The sequence below is a fragment of the Epinephelus moara genome, chromosome 21 (genome assembly GCF_006386435.1).
Source record: "Epinephelus moara isolate mb chromosome 21, YSFRI_EMoa_1.0, whole genome shotgun sequence".
Lineage (NCBI taxonomy): Eukaryota > Metazoa > Chordata > Actinopteri > Perciformes > Serranidae > Epinephelus > Epinephelus moara.
This window is the reverse complement of record NC_065526.1, coordinates 16,731,673-16,737,681: the sequence shown is the minus strand read 5'-3', so window position 1 is coordinate 16,737,681 and position 6,009 is coordinate 16,731,673.

Below are 6,009 nucleotides of genomic sequence, written 5' to 3'. Positions count from 1 at the left end.
GATCGATTGCTCTGGTCTCGCAGTTGAGGTTCAGTCGTCACTAATCGATCCCCGAGAATGTAGCATTATCTGTATCGTTTATTTTTTATCGTTGGTGACCCTCGTTTTCTGTTGTGCGAGACAGAGTTTTAAATTACACGAAGGTAAGTCTTATTAGTTAATGTTTTTATATATATTTAAAATAATTTGTTTTTATTTTTGGTCAGTTTACCGACTTGTTTTTTGGCTAAGTTCGTCATAAACGTTAGCTAGCACCCAACGCCAGATGGCAGTGTCGCCTTTCAACAAGCAGCCAAACAAATGGAAGTCCTTGACAACAAGCCACAGAAACCTTCCATGTAAATTATCATAGTATTCTTAGCATGTCAGCCCCCAGCATAATGGTAATTTTAGATGAAGCCATCCTCCACTGTGTTGGCTGTAACCTCTTCCACTTGGAGGCTTGACCAAGCCTACGAGCTAGCCTACTCTTAGCCAGTGGCAACGGGTAGTCCAGTTTGTTTTAATCAGTAGCTTGACATCAAATTGGTTTAAATATTATGTTGGAAACCTGTCATTACATACAGGACTGCAGCACTGCCTGGACCCATTAGACCTGTCTGGTTCACTGAATTGAGGTGAAAACCGCTTGTGACAGTTACAGGAAAAAGTCCTGTAACTGTCACTTGACTTGTATTTCCTGCTATTTCAATGTGTCACCCAAAGTCTAACAGCCAGTGGTGTAGGTTACTGGAGAATATGTGGTGCCACTAACAGTTGGCTAATTAAAACTCAAAGGTAGATAGATATGTGCCAGTGGGAGCCTATGTTCCCCGGCTCAATATCCTTTTAATATGTCTCATTTAGGAGACCTTTCAAAGGGTTTTATGTTCTCAGCAGTGTTTTTCCCTCTGTCAAAGTGCTCAATGTATGTTTCCCTGGGTAAATATGCTGAAATCATCCACCTACGACAGCTTAAAGCCTACTGATGTTACACTCCTGACAACCTACGCCCTCAAATTTGTGGGCAAGACAGTTTTCTTGATTTTAGACATTGATATCTCCACTGTGGCTGAACAAATTTTTACCATTCAAACTGCATTTGTACCATCCATATCCCTTTACAGTACTTCATATCAAGAGACATGACAAGGCAAGGCAAATTTATTTATTTATGTAGCACATTTCATACCCAAAGGCAACCCCAAAGTGCTTTACAGACAGCGCAGGTAAAAGCACAAGAAACAAATGATGAAAACAAAACAATAAAAGCAAACAATCACAATCATAGAATACAAAAAACAAACAGTAAAACAATAAAAAACAAAAGGATAAACAATTAATCACACATAGAATGAAAAACTATTAAACAAAGATGTATTTAAAATAGAATTAATTAAAAACAGTGGTGATGAGATTTGTCTTTAGTTTGGATTTCAAAGTGCTCTGCATTTTCTCCAGTCTGGTAATTTGTTCCACAATTCAACGGCATAGAAACTAAATGCAGCTTCACCATGTTTAGTTTTTATTCTGGGAGTAACCGGTAATCCAGACCCAGCCGACCTGAGAGGTCTGCAAGGTTCACACTGGGTCAGGAGATCTGAGATGTATCTTGGACCTAAACTGTTCACTGATTTATGGACAAGAGATAGAGCCCTGGTACGACCTCTGCGCCATCCTGGCCACCCTTTGCACTACACACGTAGCTGTGTTTCTTTCCTGCTATGCTATATGGTTAAATTTCCAGTGTGTCCTGTTTCCTGAAAGGACATTCACCATGACCATTATCTCTGCTGAACAATTAGCTTATTGGATACAGATTAAATGGACTCTTAGTAAGCCAATATAAGGCAAAGCTCGCCCTCTGAACTGAGTAGACTTTGTAAAAAAACAAATGCACTCCCTCTTTGCAGCCAAATATCTTGTAAGGAATTTGAAAATCTAGACTTGAAATGTTACTTGTCTGCCTTGACAGTGAGTTTGTAAACATGAAAGGCATTGCAGGTTAGCCAAACGGGGTTGACAGTCCAAATGGTAACTATGTTCTGTCATATTTGGCATTTTTCACAGCTCACTTTCAGCATTAATCTTCCCATGAGCAAACTTGAACCTGCTCAACAGTGTTTTATCATGTAATGTGATATCTTTTTAAAAATCATCCCATTTAAATCTGGCTCACTGGCAACATGTTAATCAGAGAACCCAAAAATATCAGCATTTGGAGAGAGAATGCATCCGTCATCCTCGAATAAGATTCATTGCTCTCGATGGTGTCACGAGCACTGTCACTGTCCACACAGGCCCGAGTTGTGTTAATCACATTACGTATTTTTAGCAGTCGTGAAGTGATCGGTGCTGTTTTGCAATTCAAGAGCCTCATTCGGTGTTTCATTGAAGTTTGACAACAGCCTCCTTTCAATCAATGGAGGAGCGAGGGACATACGTGCTCTTTACACACAAATCCAGCATAATAATGTGTCTGTCAGAGGTTAAATAAGGGAGTGTTCTTTACTTATCAGAGGAGAGGGGTGGCTGGGGTGTGACTTTTTTAAAATTTCGACCCTCCCTGAAACCACCAATATTTTTCCATGAGCTTCCCTGAGTAACTGCCAAAAATGCATGACCCTACCTCCACCATAAATTAGCTCTTAGATTTTTAAAACTTATGCTTTGATGTTTTAAAGTTAAAGGATCAAGGCGAAATCCTGGAGTTTGAAATAGCCTCGTTTTTTCTGCTCATTGTGGATGCTGGTTAGTTCGTGTAAATAGTTTATTTTTGGCCAAATTTTCAATGAGAGGTTGAATAAAGTGATTTTGATAAAGTTTCGCTATGTTAAGCATGCTTTTTTTTTTTTTTTTTTTTTTTCTGACGTAAGCATTTGTCGCACATAATGTGTCCAAGGACTGTAAGAAATTTGAAAATCCAACAATAATTTCTACTTTTACAGTTTCTGCCTTTGATAAGTGGTGCTATTTTGGTGATTTCTAAAGCCGCCATGTTTCCTTTTTAAATCTGTGGCAAAATAAATACAAAATATAACCATTCAAATTTCTATACCCCTCCCCTAAACCAAAATAAAAACATAGGTGCTACAAAAAGTGCTTAAAAAATTATTTGACATGCCTCCCTTTTTTCACACCACCTAAAAAATAACTAACAGTCCCTAACTGAGACATTTGCTCTTGGTTGTTTGTAGCATAGATTTCATTACTAGAGGCAGAAAACAGGCCTCAGCTAACTTCTGTAAAGTAATCTTAATGACTGTATTCCATTCATTGTCTCTAGTGTTTAGGCTTTATGCGCTCCGTTTGTAATACGAACGTGTTTCTCTTTCTTTGCCTTTTGTTCTTTATGCTGCTGCCTGGGCAGGTGTCTCTTGTAAAACAGGTTTTAATAAGTAGGTGAGGTGCTAAAATGAATTTGAATGTAGTGACACAGACTTCTTTTGGTGAAAGTGGCTCTGTAAGTGTGAGCGTGCCTTTTTTGTATTGTTAGGCATGGCTCCAGTGTCTCATTTTTTTTTCTCCTATAGGCAATGTTTTTGCTTGTCACTGGCATGATTATTTGCACTCTCTCGCCATTGTGGTGATGGGAAGCGATGTGCTTCCCTTGCACCCAGAATCTCCCATGTAGTGGGAGAAAAAGTAAATAGTGTGAGGGTCATCCTATGGAAAGCAGTCACTGTAATTACCGTTCTGTTTTAAGTGCAGGGTATGTCTGAGTTTTTCGTCAGGGCTATGTCTTCTGGCTAGACGTTGCTTTCACCAGGAAAGAAAAACATGAATCTGACAGCTTGAGGGCTCTTATGGGAGTAGGTAGAGTTCAGCTTTTACTCAGTATTTATGATTGGCTTTAAATTGAACCAGATAATGCAAAGAAAGTAATTACAGCACTCTGTGGTTGGAATTTTTATTATTATTTCCATAATATTACCCATAACTTAAACTGCAAAAATCCCTGTTATATGATGAGGGTATTTTAGTTTTTGCTGGTATTAAATTTCCTTCTTATCTTGTCGACATGTTTGTTCTGATAATGCCAGTCAAGGTGTCTTTTCTCACTTGACAGGACTTGTGAACTGCATAACCCCTCTTTATCTTGGCTAAGTTCGCCACCTACAATGTACATACAAGCTTTCAAACCAAGCTGGTTTCAGATTTGAACTCTAAAGCTTCTCCGTCATCTGCAGTCTGTCAGTCCTGTGCCACATTGGTTTGCTGGCCGTGTGCCCGCCAGTTCTTTTTTTAATCTATTTGAGAGCTGAACTCCCGCAATGAGATTGTCCTGAGAGCTTGAGGGACGTCGAGGTCCTTCATTTAGTACAGCTGAAATCATTAGTGAGGATTTTTTTTTCCCCCTTGAGAAACAGAAGTACAATGTAAAACGTATGTCGTGCAAACTTTTGAGCATTTATCCAAAAGGAAAGTTTTTTATTTCAGAGTTGAGTCTACCTGTTTTGAGGAGGTGGGATCGTCTCCTGTCTCAGGCCTAAGCTGGTGTCTGCAAATCTGATTTGGTTTTGGATCTGGATTGGCATTTCTCCTGAATGGTTTGTCAGCAAGCAGCATTGTGTTATGCCTTTATAAGAGTTGGCTCAGTGTCACCTCTCATCTCAGTGTGATCTGAGCCCCTTACTCCAATCACTGTGACCAGAGGTCACCCAGATGGCCAATAAGTGACGCATACGTTGCACAAGTATGAAGCGATGCCACCCTATATTTTTCATTGCATAATTAACTTTTGTTTAGTAAATTGTTTAACGCAAATTCGCTGTTTTTATCGAGTTAAAATACAATTGCAGGTGCATTTCAAACAATGATTGCACCTTATTCTAAACTGAGGACACAGATCAGTAATTCAAGATACCTTGGGCAGGATTGGTCACCAGGAGGACATACAGGGATTAATACAGTGGCCATTTTATTACCATTACCATTGTATTTTAGGAGCAATCCCTGACGAACCTAAGAAAACCAGGTGGCAAGACAGGCTATTGAAAGTTGATCAGTGGAAATAATAACTGCAAAACTTCACGTAAAGACTCCTGTAATTAATTACTTATTTTAAACTACAATTCACAATTTTTGATTTCATAGTTTTTCTACCCAACATCTTTTTTTATTATTTATTTATTTTTTTGGAGACTCCTCTCTGTGGATTCACATGATGCCATGAACTGTATTTTTTATGTTTTTTTCCCCCTTTTTAAAAACCTCCAACAAAGAAGTTAAATGTACATAAGTATGGATAAACATTTTGTAAAAAAAAAAAAAAAAAAAAAATCCCCGTGGCCTTAAGTAGTATCCTAAATATGTTGTTGAATATGTAGGCCTACAACATTCACTGTAGCATTCAAGGTCTTGTGTAGTTCCTTACTGTACATTTGGGGCTCAGACATGTTGTTAATTGGGCTTTTATTATGAGGATACCTGGGATTTTAAAGAAAATAAGTGCCCTGAGAGAAATGAAAGCTCATGTGCAAACTTTCACAACATAACTTTCATTCTGAAACTTGTTAGATGTGCATCATTTACTATAATTCCTCCAGGCTTGGAAGGAATTTTAATTTTCTAGCTTTTCCATGACCTCAACGAGGGTGAGCAGCCTGTGAAGCTAAATTCTTACATAAACAGACACATTCACACACACAGAAACATACACAATATACAAACACATTGTTTGGCTTTTTATTTGTGGTTGTATTAGAGGCTTCAAAGGAAATGTGGAGCTGGTATGTTTAATGGTTCAGCCCGTAGCCTACATGCTGCTTGGCAGGCAACAGGATCTCTTGCCTTCAGCCTATAAGCCAGCTATAATGTGAGCTAGTAAAAAAGAAAGGGAGGAGAAAAAAATCCCTCTCTTATCGATTCTGCCTCCAACATAGCAACTGCCCGCTGATTGGCTGACGCGCGGCACGTTCCCGGCCTCCCATTGGTTGCTCGGGTAGCGTGAAAACGGTGTAGTCGGACGGAGACAGAGGGGAGGAGAGACGCGATTGGCTGCGGCCAAACTGAAAGCGAAAACCTCTT